This window comes from Desmodus rotundus, chromosome X, assembly GCF_022682495.2.
Source record: "Desmodus rotundus isolate HL8 chromosome X, HLdesRot8A.1, whole genome shotgun sequence".
NCBI classification, from domain to species: Eukaryota; Metazoa; Chordata; class Mammalia; order Chiroptera; family Phyllostomidae; genus Desmodus; species Desmodus rotundus.
The window spans coordinates 98,351,829-98,370,614 of record NC_071400.1 but is presented as its reverse complement, the minus strand read 5'-3'; the positions used below and the strand labels follow the sequence as shown (position 1 = coordinate 98,370,614).

General features: G+C 54.6%; 1 protein-coding gene across 6 annotated transcripts in view; it reads left to right on the top strand.

Annotated features, from left to right (window-relative positions):
* Positions 1–4,693: 4,693 nt before the first annotated feature.
* TBL1X (transducin beta like 1 X-linked) overlaps positions 4,694–18,786 on the top strand; it is a 119,568-nt gene continuing 105,475 nt past the window's right edge. For 4 of the 6 annotated variants that reach the window (XM_053917017.2, XM_053917015.2, XM_053917014.2 and 1 more), the window contains exon 1: positions 6,385–6,647. The gene's annotated coding sequence lies outside the window, so the exon portion shown is untranslated. Of the gene's footprint in view, positions 4,922–6,384; positions 6,648–7,411; positions 7,562–18,786 lie in introns of those variants that run through there. The other 2 variants (XM_024569968.4, XM_045203195.3) reach the window with 2 other exon arrangements.

The window sequence follows — 18,786 nt, the reverse complement described above, 5'->3', positions numbered from 1 at the left end:
CGCATGTGCCCTGACCGGGAATTGAACCGGGGACCTTTTAGTGCATGGGAGGATGCTCCAAACAACTGAGCCACCCGGCCAGGGCTACACCAGCTTTTTACATTTTAGAAGTAAATGTTTTTGAGTTAGAGTAGTTGAGCTGAGGGTTCCCACTCACCCTCACCCCGGTCACCATGACTAGCGAATCGGCCTTGGTCCAGCACTGTGGATTCAAGTGTGGACCTCCCAGTGTCCACACTAGTGTGCTTTTCCTGTCCCAGGGTTCCGTCCAGGACACCGCATCAAAAGTAGTCATCCTATCCCCTTAGACACCCCCAGGCGGGGACAGGGTCTCCACCCTTCCTGGCTTCTCAGGACTTCGACAGCTTTGAGAGATGATGGTCAGGTGTTTTGCTGATGATCTTCAGCTGGGGTTTGTCTGATGCTTTTCTCAAGATCAGACAGGCTTATGGATTTTCAGACATTCGTAAGTTTTTATTGACAGTTCATTGCATAAATAATGTTTTCCCCAATACCAGTAGACCTCAGTACTGAAGGCATACCTCTCAAGTACTAGCCGGACTGCCTATACAAAAATACAGGGAGCTCGACGCGGTGCAGCCCTCTGTTTGTACTCCTAGTTTGGAGGCGACACCTGGGCGTGCTTGACCTTCATGTTCCGGGAAGAACTGTAACATTTAAACCTTCCGACCACTTTGCAATTCGCCAGTCATTTCCCGTCTCCACGGGGACCTCTGCAAAGGAAAACCACCTTTGTGAAGCACACTTCTTGTGTTCTCACGCCTCACTCCGACTTCTGTGCTCTTTGCCCCTGCTCAGAGAATCCCTTGCAAAGACAGCCTCTGCTCTGCCCTGCCCTGCTGCACCCAGGCAATTGGACCGCTGGGTGCTGGAGTGTGTTCTTGTGGGGGAGGTGGGGGCTTTTATTCAAACTCCTTATTTCTAGCAAGCTGACCGATTCTCATTATTATCTCAAAGTATATTAAAATGTTCTTTCTCTCCCCCATCCCTTAGCGACTTTTTAAGATTTGCTCAGGACCTGCCCGTATACCTGATGTTACTGATGTTACAGCAGATGGCTGTGATCTTGTGACAATGACAGGAAATCAAGGGAGTCCTCGCAGAGGGAATTCCTTTCAGTATCTCAGTGTGCGCCCCAAATCTGCAGCTTTCTTTTTTTTTATGTCCAATTGATTGAGGTATCATTTCCACACAGCGATGATCATCCTTTGGGAGTAGACTTCAACAAGTTCTGACCACCGTTTAGAGCCCCCAAGTCAGGACACAGAAGAGCTCGATCACCCCCTGAAATCCCCCCATAATTCTCTATAGTCAACCTCGTACCTGGCGCCCAGCCTCAACAACCAATGATCTGCTTTGGGTCCCAGAAATTTGGTTGCTCCCAGAACCCCCAGGTACATGGAACCCCAGAGAAGGCTGCGCCTCGAGTTGGCTCCTTTGAGTTTGTGGTTGACCTTGGAGGTCCATCCCTGAGGCTGCACAGGTCAAAGGCCTGTTCCTGGGTGGGGGCTGTTGGAGCCCCCCTGTCTGCTCAGACCGTGGTGCCTTCACCTGTCCCTCCCCTCCCGTCACCTGCGGTGTGCCCAGGTTTTGACAAGGATGAATAAAGCTGTTTGCTGACAGATGTTTGCGTCAAACCCTTGCTTTAATTTCTCTTGGGTATGTACATAGGACGGGATTGCTCGGGTGTATTTGCCCGCGACAGATCCCTGACCTTCTCGGGGGCTGGTCATTTCATAAAAACGACATCAAAGAGGCTTTAGGACAAGGGCATCAGAGGAAAATGCAACTGTTCTACCTGCGTTTTTCTTTTCATTGGTTTTTCGGGAGGGGAGGGAGGGAGAGAGGGAGGGAGAGAGAGAGAGATCATGCATTGTTCCACCGATTCATGCATTCATTGGTTGATTCTTGCATGTGCCCTGACTGGGGATCGAACCTGCAAGCTGGGCGCATCAAGACTACGCTCTCACCCACGGAGCTACCTGGCCGGGGCTCGCCCGTCCTTTTCTTGAACCTGCTGGATTCTCTCTTTGTCACAGTGGTACGGAGCTGCCTATGTGGGGGATGATTTGGTGCAGCAGCTATTTGTGGAAATCATCCTCCCTCCCTTGGCTCTGCCTCTAAGGTAAGTTTTAAACACGAAATGCACAAGCGAACACAAAGGGAGAAAAAAAAAATCACCTAACTTCTTACAATGAAATATAGTTGCCAAAGAGAGAGGGGGAGGGACGGCCTGTGAAAGTTGTAATCTCCCGTTATTTAGTAACCAGACAGCCCGTGTGCTATTTGGGGGAAGTTGGGAGTGTGCCGGTGCACTTGGAGTGAAGGCGGGGAGCGTTTTCTGCTGTGTTTTGGGGTGTTGCAGGGTGGGCGAACTCTGAAATTATCTCCTGAGGGAGAGGCATTATGACCTGCTGGAAAGCCCATGGGGTTTGGAGGTGGAGGAGCTAGATTCGAGTGGCCCGTGCCCCCTTTTGGTGTAAGACATCCCCCAAGGCCACTGCAGAGGGCAGCGTGCGGCCCCTGCACACGTCCACAGCTTCATGCCCTTGAAGCTGTGATGTCACCTTCCACGGTGGCGAAAGGGACTTTGGAGACATGACTAGTTCTGAACCTTGCGGTGGGGAGATTATACTGGATCACACAGTTGGCCCCATCTAATCTTGGAAGATTGGAGAAGTGGGCAGAAGAAGAGGAAGAAGGAATAGCAGGCTGTGAGAAGGACAAGACCTGAAGTAGGTCCCCTGCCAAGGAACACAGGCCCTAGACGCCGAAGTCCCGTGAGACCCCTCGGGAGCTCTGACCTCCGAGTGGGCAGAGAATACGTGGTTGGAGCCAGTAACGGTGCGGTAGGTAATCTGTGACAGCCACAGTCCAACTCTCTGGGACTCAACTTCCCAGAAGATGACGATGATCACACTGCATCTCCTCAACCACTTCCAGGGTTGCTATGACAACGGGGGGGGGGGGCTCTGTGCAAATGTGTAGGAAACCATAAGGAAACTGTGTTACATAGGAGACACATGGTTACTGTCACTTTACTTCCGCCTTCCAGCGTCTGCTCCCATCAGAACACATTTAATTTTACTGAGTCTTCTGATGACCTTTACCCTCCCTGAGCGGGTGACGGCCGGAGTCCCCAGGCATCTCTGCGCTGAGAACCCACCAAAGTTGCCTAGGAAGACGTTAACAAGCTATGGGAGGAATCATCTCCTACAAACACGGGTCTGCACACTTTCTGCAACAGGCCGGAGAGTAACCATTAGCGACGATTTGGGGGAGGGCCGTCTCAGCCACCTAACTGCTGTTTCAGAGCCGCCACCAGTGAAGGACCACGGATTCCAGCCTGCACCTGCCCCCTGGGCAGGAAGGTCCCCGGCAGGGATTTGGGGTGGGGGGCGCGTACGTACGTGAACTTCCATGGGGAAACCCTGCAGCCGTGTGGTCACAAACCACTAACTGAAACGGGGTGTTTCTGACAACCACGCACACAGAGAATGAGAGGCGGGATCTTTAATTTGTTACCAATGCGTCCCCAGCAGGCGTGTGACATGTTTCCAGAGCAGGTTACAGTTGTTCACGCTCATCCTTACTGTGACGAGGCAGAAGTTACCAGAATCACCTCTAGAGCTTACCCCTGGAAGTGCTGAAAAGGAAGCACAGGCTTGACTCAGTTCGACTTCTGGAAACATTTGATAACCATTTAAACATAACTGGGGTTTCGCGGGATCCTGTGTATTATTATTTTACGTATATATATTTTTTGCATCATTTTATGCATTTAGAAACAAGAGCCCCTAAATTGCCAAAGAAGGTGTCAGGCCTAGAGATGGCTACAAAGCCCCTCCCTCAATATTTTTAAGCCCTTGGGGCCAGTCTTCTCCGAATATTGGAGACGAAAGCACCTCCCCTCCAGCATTACTGGGAGGATGAAGTTCAATGCTGTGTGTGAACACCCCCGTGGCAGACACAAGGTGCCTTCAGTGTTCACGTGATGTGAAGTGAATGTAACATTCCAAAGGGCAAAACATAGCAACAACTCACAGCCTTAGCCTCCAGGGCTGCCACAACAAAGCACCACCGAGTGGGTGCTTTAAACAACAGAAACCGAGGTTCTCCCAGTCCTGGAGGCTGGAAGTTCCAGGACAGGGTGCAGGCGGGCCCATTTTCTCCTAATCTGCAAGAAGACCCCTGGGATTATTGGGACATTTTCAAACAGGCAGGACAGATTCTGAGCTCACCTGCTTTGTGACTTAATGAACAGCTGCAGTTTGGAGTGACAGTGCCCATCATTTTCCCATCCTTTAAATCATTGGCATCTGCCAAGTAATCCGAACATGCAAAGAGGCCTTAAACCAAGTACAGTTCGGAATTTCCAAGCCTCCTAACGTTGAGCACGGCTGGCAGGTCCACAGGGTCAGTTTTTTTTTAATTTAATTTTATTTATTTATTTATTTATTTGCTGCGCGGCTACTCGAGAGTGTGCGGTAGCGGAGAGCCGCGTCCGGGTAAAGCCGAAAGCTGTATTGCTGTCAACTTGTTATTTACTTTCCAAATCTGAATGACTGAGCAAGGCGAAAGGAGAATCAATCAACCACAATGTGACCCTACAGGCGGAAAAAACTCAGCGCTGCCTTCAGCAGGCGGTGGGGGAAGGGAAGCACGTGTAACCGGGGCAGGGTTGCATCATGGGCTCGCTCGGGTTTTCTATTGCACCCTTGGTTTTTCGGTTGCATGTAATACCTCTCGGCATCAGCCCGCTCAAGCCCAGGGAGCCCGGGAGCAACGAAGGGCAGGCTCAAGGGAAGGCCCCCACCACGTCCTTTTGGGGGGCCTTGAATGGCAACTGATACATAATAAGACACAATCTATTCTGCTGATTCACAAGTATGGAGACTGTGTAAGTGTGTATTTTTTATTGATGTGCTCTGTAATAATGGTGTAGCAACAGTCGTTTTACATCATTGACGTTTTACAGCAGTCTACGGCAGGGGAATTTTTAGGTCCGCCTTTTTGATGGAGGACCAGCCCCTGAGAAAACTCACCTCGGGACCCCTCCCCCCAGCACTGAGAACAACAAATGGTTCAGTGTCCCAGAAAAAGAGCAAGTGAGGTTACAGTTTGAAATGCTGAGTGTACAGGGCTCTGAGCGCGAAGCTCATTATACACTCAAGGGAGGGGCCAACTTATTTAAAATATGCAACAAAGCCGACTCCAAAAGTGCCGGCGGTGGGCGCGGATATCTGTTTAATTGAATTGAGGCCACCAGGGGTGGGTCGTTGTCACCGAATTGGAGGGGAGGAAGGGACGCTGGGGCCTTGGGCGCTCTAGGGCTGGGCCGAGTCAGCCATTGCAACATAAAAACGCTTTGGAAATGCCCGAGGTCTGAAGCCTGTAGGTGGCGGTGGGGAAGAGGGTAGGGGGAGGTTCCCCCCCCATCCCCGGAGCCCCCAAACCCCAGCTCCTGGCCTCCACCCGTGTGTGTCGAGTCTGAGCTTCTGTCTCCCCAAGCATTTCTGGCTCCAACCAGGAGGCTTTTTGCAAACGTGGAGGCCCCTACTTTAGGGGGAGAGGGAAGAGACCATTGGGGTGTCCTCAAGGCCGCCGATTTGGAGGGCGTTGCCCCCCGCTCTGGGCGGGTTTCGGGGGTTTCTGTTAGGGCAATTGGGTGGCTTTTTCTTTGAGGTGGGGAGGGGGCGGTGATAACACTCCAGGACTGGCCCGGCTTCCCCGGTCCTATGGAAACCTTGGGTGGGGGGGTGGCCCGGGTTCCGGTCCCCTCGGGGCAGTGGGGAAAAAGACTGGGTTTGGGACTGGGTGGGGGTAGGCCCACGTTCCCTTCCTGCCCCCTGGAGGCCACGGGAAGGGAGAGGGTTCGGAGCAAGTAGGCAGAGGTCCGGGATCCCCACACCCATTCTAGGCGTGGGGGGCAGGGGCGAGCTCGGGGTGAGGGACTGGGAAAGGTCGCAGGTTTCCTCTGTTTGGAGAGGGGCTGCCTTGGGACCCAGATCCTCCCCGGAGGCTTTGGGGGAGGGGCTGTGCTAGGGCGCGGATTCCCTTCCCAGTCGCTGGGGGGGGGAGGGGCAGGCCTGGGGGTCCCTAACCTCCGTGGGGGAGTGGCTGGTTTGGGACATGGCCTCCCGGGGCGCAGGGGAGGGGCCAACTGCGACTCGGGGGCCCCTCTCCGGGTATAGGGGTGTGGGGGAGGGGCGGCCGAGGCGGCCCCCTTGGCAGTCCTCCCGGCCGGGGTCGGCGCTCTGGCGGCGGCCGCTCCCCCCGGAGGTCACTGCCGGTGCCCGTCCCTCCCGCCGTCCCGCCCTCTGTCGCCGCTGCCGCTGCTCCCGCCCCGGCCCCCCCCCCCACCTCTCCGCGCTCGGGATCGAGAAGCCGCCAGCGCCCCCGCCCCGCCGCCGCAGCGCCTCGGCCGCCATTCGGCACCGAAACTTTCCAGCGCCCGCGCCTCTCGGGACTCGGCGGCGGCGGGGCGGGGGCGGCCCGGGGGCGGCGCGCGGCTGCTCCGGGGCGCCGGGCCCTCCTCGGCCGCGGCTCGGCCCGGCTCGGCGACGGCCGGCCGGAGGGAGGCTCGGGCGCGGCGGCGCCCCACAAGTTGCCCTGCCTGCGGCGAGGTGAGTGCGCGAGGCCGGGTGGGCGGGAGGGCGCGGGGCGGGGGGCGCAAACTTCTCGGGCGGTGGGGGGGGCCGGCCAGCGGCGGAGGGCGCCCGAACGCTCCGCCCGCCGCCGGGGCTCTGGAGGGGCAGGTCCCCAACTGTCGCCGGGGCTTGGGCTGGGGTGCGGCGCGCTCCCTGCAGGCTGAACAATACCCCAATGTGGCCGCTCCCCAAAGTGCCGGCGCGAGGGGCGCGGGCGGAGGCTGGGGGGGGACCCTTTGTTTTAGGGAGGGGGAGGCGGCCGGCAAGTTTGGGGAGGCCCTGGATCTGCCCCCCGGTCTCCTTTGTCTGCCGCCCCTGGGGCTGGTGGGCGAATCTGCTGCGCCGCGGGCGCCCCCGTGGGGGAGGGGAGCCCCATTCATCCCCGGGCGCCGGCCGGCCCGCCCCGGACCCGGTGGTTGCGCCGCGGCGCTCGGTGGAGTGAGTGCCGAGCGAGGCCCCGCGGCTGCTCTGTTTCCGGGGCGCAGAAACTGTCAAGGAAGTCGCGAGCCCCCGGGCCAGAGCGAAGGGACCGGGCGGGGCGCGACCTCGGCGGATGGGGGGCGCCCCTGTTCTGGCGCGGCCGGGCAGGCTGCAGACCTGTTGCTCGCGGCCTCGGGGGAGGGGTGACCCCCAGATCCGCTTCCCGGGCCCTGCTCCCTAGGGGACTACCCGCTGGGGCCCAGTGCTCTGAACCGGCGGGGGGTGCGTCTTCGGGTGCCGGTGGCCGCGGGGTATGTGACACTTTGGGGTCGGTAGAGGCCCGCCCGCGCCGGGATGGGGCCTGGGCTTCACGTGCTTCGCCTGTGCACGGTCGGGCCCCGGCCCAGGCTCGCTCTCTGCACGGCCTGGCGTTCTCCCACCCAAGTGCACTGGAAGTTCCACAAAGTGAAGTAAGTCGGAGGTGCCGTCCCCCCCCCCCCCCCCAATCCCCGGTCGGTGATGTTGTGGAGCAGGAGCCCCCAAAGAAACAAAACGCCAGACCCTGTCGCAGCTGCAACTGTCGCTGCTTTGCATGGTCACATGTGGCTTGCCCTGACTTCTGGGTGTTTTTCTCGCCTGAGTCGCTGCTGTAACCTGGAGGCGGAGGGGCGGGACTCCGCACCCGGAGGGAAGGGGGCGCTGGGCTGAGGTCCCAAGCCTTGGCCTCGGGGAACGAATGCCTGTGAGGATTTTGTGAAAAGTTTACAATTCGTCATTCCTCGAAAAGATGCGATGGGGGGGGGACAAAGAATGTTGAGTATGGAGCCATTAAGAGCTTAAGATGATGTTTTTTATTTTAAAGGATGTTAATGTGTCAAACTAGCTACACATTTTTAGTGGAAAACCACCTAGCTGGGGAGCTAATCAGGAAAAAGCTTGAAGTTCATCCCGTGACCCACTTATTAAAAATGGCCCCTCAAGGGGATTGCAGCTGGGAAGTGAACGCACACCTGTGTGGCAGAAAGGGCGACTCTTGGTGTTTTGTATCTGGTGGTGTGTATTTTGCCACCTGGGTGGGCTCAGTGGTTTCTGCTGTCAGTCATTCCAAAGAAAAAATGCTAGTAATGATGGTCACCTTCCGAAGATGCCGGAAATCAGGTATTTCAGAATTTGGAGTGTTTTTCATCAGTTGTATTGGTAGCGTGGTGGCAGCCACCAGCATCTCAGTGAGGCGGTCTTTTACGTTTTCCAGTGACGGGTAGATATTCGGTAACAAATACACCCAGAGACTCAGTCAGGCCCGCGGACACCAGGAGCGAGGCAGGCCCAGTTTAGGGAAGGGACAGTGCAGCCTGGGAAGGCGTCCCGTCCCCGGCACGTCTCAGCAGATAGAGGCAGCTTGGCGCTGGACGTTTATCCAGGTGTGACCAGCATCCCCACTTCAGTTTCACACATGGCTTCCTAAGTCTCCCAAACCTGATCCCTGAGGGAAGTCTGGGCGTTTGGGAGGGTGTCACGCATGTGTGGGGTCTCTCTGTGGGCCTGGTGTCTTCGTGGGACTCGAATCTCTCCTCTCTCTGCGGGAGCTGCAATTCTGTCACCTCTCTCTGCGGGATGCCATCCTGAGTCAGTCCCCAGGCCTGTCAGCAGAGTTTCCGTGAAGCCCCCACGGGGTGGCAAGTAGAGCCCCAGACTCCAAGTCCATTTTGCCAGGTGACCCTGAGCCAGCAAAGCAGCCTGTGTCCTCCCTCATTTGGCCTGCGCCAGTGAAAGAGACTGCCCACCCAGGACCTGTTCCATCCTCCACCTTGACCTTGAAGTCCCGCTGCTTTCTGAGGGCCGCTTTCTGTGTCTGTAAAAACATAAAGGGGAGCGGAAAGCGAGGTACTCACTGGGCAGCGTGAGGATGCCGGGAGAGTGTATGCGAAACTTTTGGAAAACTACGAAGGCGCCCGTGAGTTTTCAGCTGTCGCTCTTGTGCGCGCAGAGGAATTGCCGGCAGGGTACTTGAATGCCATGCCCGGAGGAATTAATAGGCACGAACAGCCTATGGGAAACAATCACTATTTCCTATCTGCAGCGAGTCCCGCCAGATGCTGAAAGATGCTAAGTGACCTGCTGGTACCTGCATAGTGGCTGGAGCATCTTCTCATTCCTGGAGCCCAGCTCTTCAGCGAGGCCTTCTCGTGCCTTCCCGACTCCCTAGTGTGAATTTTCCCGTTTGGAGACCAAAGCTCTTTAAATTACACACGTAGAAACCAGAATCCTCGTTGAAATCTCTGTGTACATATAGACACATCTGGACAGAATGGGAAGCGCCTACCACAGCTGAGCGATTGTCTCCCTCTGTAGCTTTGTTGTCCTACGTGGTAGCCACTGAACACGGGTGCATGTTTAGATTCAAATTAGGTAAGATTCAGTAACATGAACAATTCCGTCCTTTTGGCGGTTGTAGCCCTAATTCCCGTGTTGGGTGATACCTGTGGGTAGTCGCCACCATATTGGATCGCACAGAACTTACAGAAAGTGCTGTGGGCGGGTGCTACTCTATCCTTACTGTGGTGATACATGACTAAAGGAAACAATGTAACCTTGGCCCAGTGGCTCAGCTGGTTGGAGCGTTGTCGTGCTACACCAGAAGCACCAGAAGGCTGCGGGTTTGATCCCCGCTCAGTGCATGTATGGAAACAGTTGATGTTTCTCTGTCTCCCCCCACCCCCCTCTCTCAAAATTAGTAAATATATCCTGAGGTGAGGATTAAAAAAAAAAAAGAAAACAGTTTTGTTGGGGGCAGGGGCAGGCCATCAAAGATTGAAATACTTTACAGGTGGACCTTAAAAAAAACAAAACCTTGAATTTCAGCCAGTGGCTTACCCTGGAAAGTGATGTCAGTAAAGGGACTCTTCACCCGAAATTGACAGCTGTGATTGTGGGGTGAGGTGCTTTGCATTAATTTTGAATCATAAAACCAGACCTCTCAGCAAGAGTCCCTCCATGACCGCTTTTCCTTGGGCAAGGCATTTTGCGTCTTCGTGCCTCGGTTTCCCCCATCTGGAAAATGGCCCAGTCAGTCCCCAACTGCCTGCCTGAGCAGAAGGTGGTGAGCATGTCTTGGGACGGTCAGAGCCCCAGGGGTCAGCGTCCTTGAGGCCCGGGTAGGGGACCGAGAGGCTCAATCTGCTGTGTTCCTTGCTGGCTGTGGCCACCCGGGGCTCCCCTCCGGCCCTGGCAGTTTAGGTCCTCAGTATTAAGGTTCAATCGCTGGGCGTCAGTCTTTTGTATAAAAATGCTGACAAGACATCCTTCCAACAAAGTGAGACTTCCCAAGAGTCAAAGTTGTTTTTTGGTTTTTGTTTCAAATGGCTGAGAGCCTTCTCTGTTTCCTGTCTACTGGGTCCCTGAGTCAGGATGTTATTTTTATTACCTTTGCATAGTTTTTATTTTTATAGCAACAGGTTACCGATTGTCTTTGTGAATGAGGAAGGGGGAAAGACCCACTTTTGTGCCTGTCGGGGTGAGTTCCCAGATGGCCCCTGCGCCGTTTGTGGTCACTTTTGCTGCCCCTCAGGACTGGGGGGGACCTTTGGCTGAAGGATTTCAACCGCTAGGCTGCAGGAGATGGTCTCCCAGGCGGGGAAGGGTCCCTGCAGAGGGAGGCCAGGCCCGGAGAGACGGTGTCACGTGGGTTCCGAGGGAGCATCAGGAATTTGCCGTCACGGCTAGCTCCCTGTGGGCTGGGGAACACCCAGCTGGAACCTGGGGCTGCCCCTTTCCCAGGAACCTCCTGTGGTGTTCCCCCCGGGACACTGCCAGGCCGAACCCCGAGTCTGACGCCAGTCACGGCTGCTCTGCGTGCGAGCATGGCCCGGCCCAGCTCTGGTGTCTCCGTAGGCCACTGTTGCCCCTTCTTCCCTACTGAAGAAAAAAAAAAAAAGGACGCTACATCCAAGAAGTTAACATTTCACCCCCAAAGACATGTTAAAAATAGTTTCAATCAGGAAGCAAGACTACAGTCGTTTAGTAAAACTTTTTTTTTTTTTTTTAAGTTGGAAAGATAAACTTTTTTTTTTCCCGTAACTATTTTTAGCATGAAGAAGGTCACTGGCCTGGGAGCGGAGACTGGATGTGACGGTCCCCTTGGGTCCTGCCCTCCTTGGCCTCCCCCTGCTCTCCATCCTTTCCGTGGGGTTGACCAAGGGCAGCGCACTGGCCACAGCGGCAGAAGGAGAGCCACCAAGCCAAAACAAAAAGCTGGGTGTGGGAAGGGACTACCAAAGTCAACATGTTTATAATGGACAGGGAGGGCCTAGTGTGAGAAAGAGTTTGGAATCCCGGGGGGAGCAGGCAGCCATTAAGAATGTGCTCTCTGGGCAGCTTGGAGACCAGGGTGTTCCAGGGAGCCGGCAGCCTCCCGCCACGGCTGTCTGTGCACCCTCGTCTCCGCGATCCAATATTTATGCAGGGCCGGGCACTGGCAGCCAGGAAAACACTGGCTTCCAACAAACGTGACGTTCAGACGGGACAGGCGGTTTGTATGGGTCCCAGTAGGGTCCCGTTTCCTTTGTGTTGGTTTGTTCTTGGCGGATGGGACAGCAGGTGGAGATGCAGGCACAGTGCAAGGCTCGAGAGGAAGGGGTGCCTGAGAAGGCGAAGGTGGAGGAGATGAGTGTTTATTGAAATCGTATTCTCAACATTGAACTCTAGAATTTTGCCATCGGCGATGGATGACGGGGGGCAGTTTTGGTTCCTACTGTTAAAGAGCGTATGGCCGTCTGTAGACATTTTTGGTTGTTGCAAGTTGGGGGTGGGGGGGTGCTCCTGCCCTTTCGGGTGTCCTCCACCTTCTGCCATGCACGGGACAGCCCCCGCCCCAGAGAATGACCAAGTGCAGGTGGCGCCCAGGTGGATACCACCCCTGATGGCACGGTCAACTCTGCAGGCCTGTTTTGAGTGAGGTAGGCAGGTCCCAAGGCGGGAAAAGAAAACATGCGTCTATATACACATATATCTCAAGGTCTGTAGTTCTTGAGGCACCCGTGTGTTTTGGGGGGTCCAGGCAGTGTGTGGGATGCTCCCAGAACGTGGGGTGTAGTGAATGGACTTGGAAGGCCTGTTAGAAACCAGGCCAGGAGGGGCCGGGGGAGCAGGGGCTGGTAGTTGCCTGAAACTCCGTTTCAACACAAGTACTTTAGAGCCCAGGCGCTAGTACACGGTGGACGCGTGTTCCGGGACGCGTGTCCTCCTTCTTGTCGTCACCGCAGGCTCCCTACGTCTTACTGTGCTACCACTGGGGTTTATTAGGGAACAAAACCCCCAACAAAACGTGCCACACGTTTTCACGGGCTCCTCTCTATCCCTACCCCCGTGGCGGTTAACCTGGATTTGGGGGTCTCCCCAGCAGCGTCCCGGGGGCACAGGAGGGTGCAGGCAGCTGAGGGGAGTTTCTGCTGCTTACAGGACTCTGGACCCAGAGGAGTGCCAGGTGCATCCCGGGCTGGCGCCTTCTGGCTCCCGGGGGGACACGGGCCGGTGACCGCGTTGGCAGCAGCTCCCCAGGCACTGGCTGCAGTGTGGGGCGAATCTGCGGCCTTCTCTGGAGTTACTTTTCTCGTTGAGAGGAGACACACACAGTAAACTTCATCTCTCAGGCTCGGATTCGAGGAGAGAGGATTGGAATCTGCGGTGCCGCTGGGAATTGGGTGTGGACGTGTCTTCATTAGTAGTCAGGACGGACGGTCTGCAGCCTCTGCTTTCTCTTCGTATCTTTTTTCCCGTGTAAAGTTACATTTCAGGGCTGGTGTGCGTGCGTATGTAAATCTGCACACGCATGTTTCCTCTCTGTTTTCTAAATGACTGTGTGATCAGTCATGAATTTCAACACCTGCGTAGTAGATTCGCGTGACCAGTCACGGCCCCGAGCTGCCCCTCTGTGGCTCCGGGATTGTCACCCTCCCCCCCGCCGGACCCGCCTCGACACCCCATCAGCTCTGCCCTCCTCTCCTGGAGGTCGCATCCGAGCTCCGGAGAAGCTCCCAGCGGTGAGTCCTGCACTCTTGCAGAACCTTCCTTCACACGTGGACGTCCCGCTTTGGCACACTGGAACCGGGGGCTTTCCTCAGAACGAGTGGGCTCTGCCGATATCACGAAACGCGAGAAAAAGCTACACGTGTCACTGCTTCCTGTTTGCAGGAAGCCAGAGTGCGCACCGTCAGCCGCCTTGCGGGCGCGGCCAGAGGTGCTTCCGTTGTCTTTGCCCGGCCGTTGTTGCTGCCAGCTTGGTTGACAGGGGACGTGTTTTGATGCCCTTTCAGGGACTGTTTCCCCAACCTTTCAAGACATTTCACATGTAAAATGTATCAGTAGGTCGTAGGTTAGACTCACCTCTGGGCGATCAAGTGGTACTTGCATTCCTTGCTGTGGACGGGAAGCGAATGGGCTTCTGGGTCGTGTGCCTGCATCTCGCTTTGGGCCCCTGTTCCTGCTTTTCATGATCTCACAAGCAGTGGCATGTTTTCTGGAAGAATCCATGACCCGGCAGTTTGGCTCCTGGCGTGGGGGCGGGGGGTGCTGCCTGCTTGCTCGGTGTCTTTCACCTGTGTGTGTCCCCAGGCGTGCCGCGGAAGGGTCGGTGAGCTGGGGCTTGAAGCTGCCCCACCTCTCCTGTGCGAGGGTTTCAGTTAGAAAAGGGGTGGGTGCTACTTAAAGGGTGGTGAAAGATTATGGCGATTTCCCGTGAACTAAAAGCGTACGTAAACTAACATGTCTTTGTGTCCGATGTTTTGGTTAGCATATTACTGTGATTAAAATATGCAATGTCATACTTAACTTATCATGGGTAAGTTAATTGCATATTTTAGTAAAAAAAGAAGAAGAAGAAGAAGACACGTGGGCTGTTGGGGGCTTGGGAATCCTTCTTGTTAGCTTCCTGATCTCATGAGATGCTGTCAAATGATCAGAAACGGTGCCCAAGGCCAAGTTCACAGTGCTGCTGCCGCTTCTTTTAAAACTTAGAGAGAGGAAAGGGGAGATGGACAGCTAGAGCAACATCGATTTGTTGTTCTGCGTATTGGTGCATTCATTGGTTGACTCTTGCGTCGGCTCTGACTGGGGATCGAACCTGCAACCTTGGTGTATCGGGGACAACACTGTAACCCACTGAGATGCCTACCCTAGACCACAGTCCTTATTCTCGAACACAGCCTGTGCCTTGGAGCCCTGTGATTTGTCCTGTCGGGTGGATGTGGCTGGAAAGCTTCGAAGAACACCCCAGAGTTCTTGCTTCCTCACCCCCCTAGCCTGCAGCATTGCCTTCCTGGACCACTTGCCACCAGCCCCAGGCAGGGGCAGCTCAGGACTCGGAGAAGCCCTCAGGGGTACTGAGGGCTGGTCCCAGCACCACCTGTGCCGCAGCATGGGGGGCAGACACTGTCCCCTTCTAGTATGATGGACGTGCCCCATGAGGCCTTCGAGTCTGTGCCAGCAGGTGGCATCTCAACATTTTCTGCTTGTTCGAACCTGCCGGTAGATGGAAATTGGGGCCAAAAGACGCTTACTTGTCCGGGATGCCGTTTTATTCCTGAAATTGCTAGCGGCCGCCGCTGTCCTGGGATCAGCCCGTGCGTGTCATCGGAAGAGCTGTAGAAAAATTCAGCACAGCTGAGCCTCCTGTGACGTTCCTAGAGAGCCACAGTGCGGGCGATTCTTGGTGCGAACAGGGTCAGCTGTGACCCTCTGGTTCTCATCTGCAAAGGGCAGGAGTGACAACCTGAAGGAGTGGGGGGGGGGGGGCGCCTGTTGCCGAAGTCCCGTGGTGCAAAAGCCTGTGGGTAGCGTGCAGGTGTGATGGAGAACAGCTACACGGTCACAGGTGGTTGCAGAGTTTTACCTTATATTTGACAGAAGTAGCTGAGGAGAGAATCGGGGTCCCTACCATTGGGTCCCTTCGGGGGGGACAGATGAAACGCGGGCTGCTGCCCGAGATTCTTTTTCCAGCAGAACCTTATCGGGCGTTTTATTCCCATGCAAGTGTAACGCCAGCTTGGCGGGGTGAGACTCAGGGTCCCCAGTCACCAACCTGAAAACCACGGTCTCTCCTCGCTGACAGTCGTGGGTGGGTCCACGAGACACGGTTCGGTGTAACTCCTAATCTGGTCGTGAAGGACGACCACGTTGGGTTCGTGTTTGTAAGACCCGTACCCGTGCCAAGCAATTCCGGGCATGGGTAGGGGCGAAGCTCAAGGAGCCCGGCCAGTGGGGGCGGCGTTAGAGATGCCCCCAGCTCAGCAGCTGGTGACATGACGATGTGTGATGTCACGTGTCCACTGCGTGACATGTGACTGGAGACCCCGTGAGCACACGGGGAGAGCCCCACGGGAGGTAGAGTGGGCGTGTACATTTCTTGGACCCCTACCTCACAGGGGTCTCCACATTTGTGTGTGTGTGTGTGTGTGCACGCATTCCCAGTGGGAGAATTCCTGTATCTTGCCGTCTATAATGTACACGCACTGTTTTTGCCGAAATTTTGGAGAGAAAAATAAGGGTGCGCTGAACTACAAAATTAAAACGAAAGATGTTTTTGTTCCCGAAATCTCGGGCCCAAAACATGGATGCGCATTATACGCGGCGAAAAGACGGGAAAGCTTGTCTCAGGATTTAATCCCCAAAGTGGCCTCAGAGCCACGCAGGTTGGAGACGGGTCTGTGGCAGGTACTCGGTGGCATTCCCAGGAGCACAGGGAGAAACTATTACAAGGTCCGCTTGGCTTTTATCTCATACTGCACATTTTAGATCGGCTTGCTGCATTTGGTCTGCTTTTCCCGCGGAGAAAATGTGGGTGTCTGAGCCCAAGGACAGTGGCTCAGCCGCAGGTGCAGGAGGAAACTTTGCAGCAAAGGGCTGTGCTTTTCAAGCATTTCGTGTCTGTGGGGTTTTCATCGTCGCTCACTTCTGTGTATAAGTCAGCTGCTTCCGTGCAAACACGCCCTTAGGGCTGTCGGAACTGGGCTTTTTGTGGAAGAAGCGATGGCAGCTTGAAAAGACAGCCAGGCGAGAGAGCGTGTGGAAACGGGGTTGTCACAGAAGTGTTTGGGGGCCTTCAATCTGGCTGTTTATTGGATGCCTTTTTTGCAGAGACAGATTTCATTCACTGTGATTGTTACTGATTTTTTTTTTCCCTCCTGCATTTCACCTGAGAGGCTTTGAAGAGAGAAACCTGTCACTTGAGTTAATACTCTCTTCCTGGTGTTACAGCAACTGAATGCAAAGATCGTCTTCGCGACTAGGACCACACCGCCGGCTGTGGGTGTGACAGCAAGGGCTCCCGTCCCCTCCACACAGGGTTGGGGGGGGGGGGGCTCTGGCCTGAGCCCTTTGCTGAAGGTTTGGATTCCGTGAGACTCCGAACCCTCGGGTTTCAGCGCCCGCCACCTTGCTTGTTTCACTTGATACAGTTGATACGTTGGCTTTGGGTTTCGTGTATCATTCAGGGTGTTTGCCTTTGTGACTGTTGAGTGTGCAGAGTAACTTTGTGTGTAAAAGGAAGGTAGCAGTTGTACCTTTCTGAGGAGCACGAGACACCGAGCGTCACACGTCGTTAATGCTGGTCAAGGTCTACCCGGACACTCGCTGTGTGTCCTTTGGTATCGCGGGATATGTATCTCCTGATTCAAAATAAATTGCTTCTCTTTATGGTAACATTGAGAAGGCACTTCCCATGGAGGTACAGTAGAAGCAGGAAGTCAAAGGTATTTTTTTTAATGCTAACCTGAGGATATGTTTATTGATTTGAGAGAGAGGAGGAGGGAGAAAAGGAAAATGATGTGAGGGAGAAACCTTGATCGGTTGGTTGCCTCCTGTGTGCACCCTGACCAGGGATCGAACCTGAAACTTTCGTTTTTGTTTTTTTGGCTCCAAGCAACAGAGCTTTCCCCGGCCAGGGCAGAGAGTCAGATTTGTTGGTCATCCTATCCTGCACCTTTGCCCACTGTCCGGAGACCAGGGAGCTCCAGACCACGCTGACTTACGCTGAGACTCAAGTCTTCGGGAAGGTACTGATGTGCCCCAGCCCTGCCTCCAGAGACAAAAGGGAAATTACTTGAAGTATTTGGCCTTGGTGCTGGAACCTAGTCTGGTTCCTGACTTCACATCCCGCCGGGTCAGCCAGACCCCGGTGAGCTGCTGCCCGCCTCAACCGGAAGGGTCGCAGCCCTAATCGTTACCGTCGGCAGATTTGCCGGCTGATTGGCCCTGCGTAAGAGCTGCTTGTCAGAGAACGGCCCCAAAGGGAGCCTGTTCTCGGGAGCCCTCCCAAAAGCCGGTTCGGTTTCCCACGTGCCTGTCAGGCGCGAAGTACAGCGAGGTGTGGGGAATTTCTGGGGACTCAGCCTGGGTGCGTGCAGCGTGGGAGGGGAGGGACCAGCAGGACCGAACGGCGAAAGCCAAGCCGGTGGGGTCACCGGTCTGTGACTACGCTAAGATTCGAGAGCGAATACACACACACACACACACACACACACACACCCCCGCATCGTCGATGATTTACATCGGGGAAGGCAGTGCCTTCTTGTTAGCGAGACTGGGTTATTAAAATGAGCTATCTTCATTTTTTTTCCCTCCCCACACAAATAAAAAGCCAAGTGTAGTTCAAATAATTCTATGTGAAGCTTGGTAATTGGAAGTGTGAAGCTAGCAAAATGATATAACCCCGGTTAATTACGGTAGTCCACTCAAACTAAATATAGAATAAGATTAGCTCATGGAACTATTTCATTTTTATCTCGGTTAGTATAGCTCATACTTCTAGCTACATTTTGTCATTTTTTTTAACCGTCCTGGACGTGTTTTTCAGGAAAGTGAGTTGAAAGGAGACGCGATGTTTTCATTATTCCCCAGTTTGTGTTTAGCTGTCAAATGATGCGCAGAACAAGCTGTCTTTGGTGGATTTTAATTTTCGCCGTGTGTATGTTATCTGTGAGAGCCACACAGTATTACCTGTGCACCATCATAGACGGGGGAGCTAGGGTCCCCTTTTTCTGCGTGGCGCTTGCTTTAAAGGGAAGTTTTGGCACGATTCGTAATATAGCTCCCCTGTCTAAAGGTAAATGTTCAACCTCCAACAATTTCCTGTCCTGTTTGCTTTTCCACGGGCTGTGCTCTATTTGGACAACAAATGGATTTTTCTGTACAGGTTTCTGACGGCCCAGGTGTTCGCCGCAGTAGAATTGCTTTCCGTGTGAAACTCAGTGGCCAGCGTTTGGTGCTCCCGGCTCGCAGGGTTGCGGTGGACACATTGTAGAGTCGTGTGTGGCTCCTAGGATTGGGGTGGACACCTCGTACATAGACGTGGGTCGGGCATCTCTGTGCTGTGTGTTCCTCTGTTTCACACGCACCTGTTACACATGTCAGCTTTGCTCTCGGAGGGCTGTAGGTGGTGACCGCTTATCTATCATTGAACAGAACTGGGAGTCCCACCTCAGCTCAAGTGGATTTTCTAACCCTTTATTGAGGTATAAGTTACATACCATGAATCTATTTTGTGTATTTTTTAAGAGAGACATTCTTTACTTTTTAAAATATTTCATTTATAGAGAGGAAAAAGGACGGAGAGAAACATTAATGTGTGGTTGTCTGTTGTGCGCCCCCTACTGGGGACCTGGCCAGCAACCGAGGCATGTACCATGACTGGGAATCGAACCGG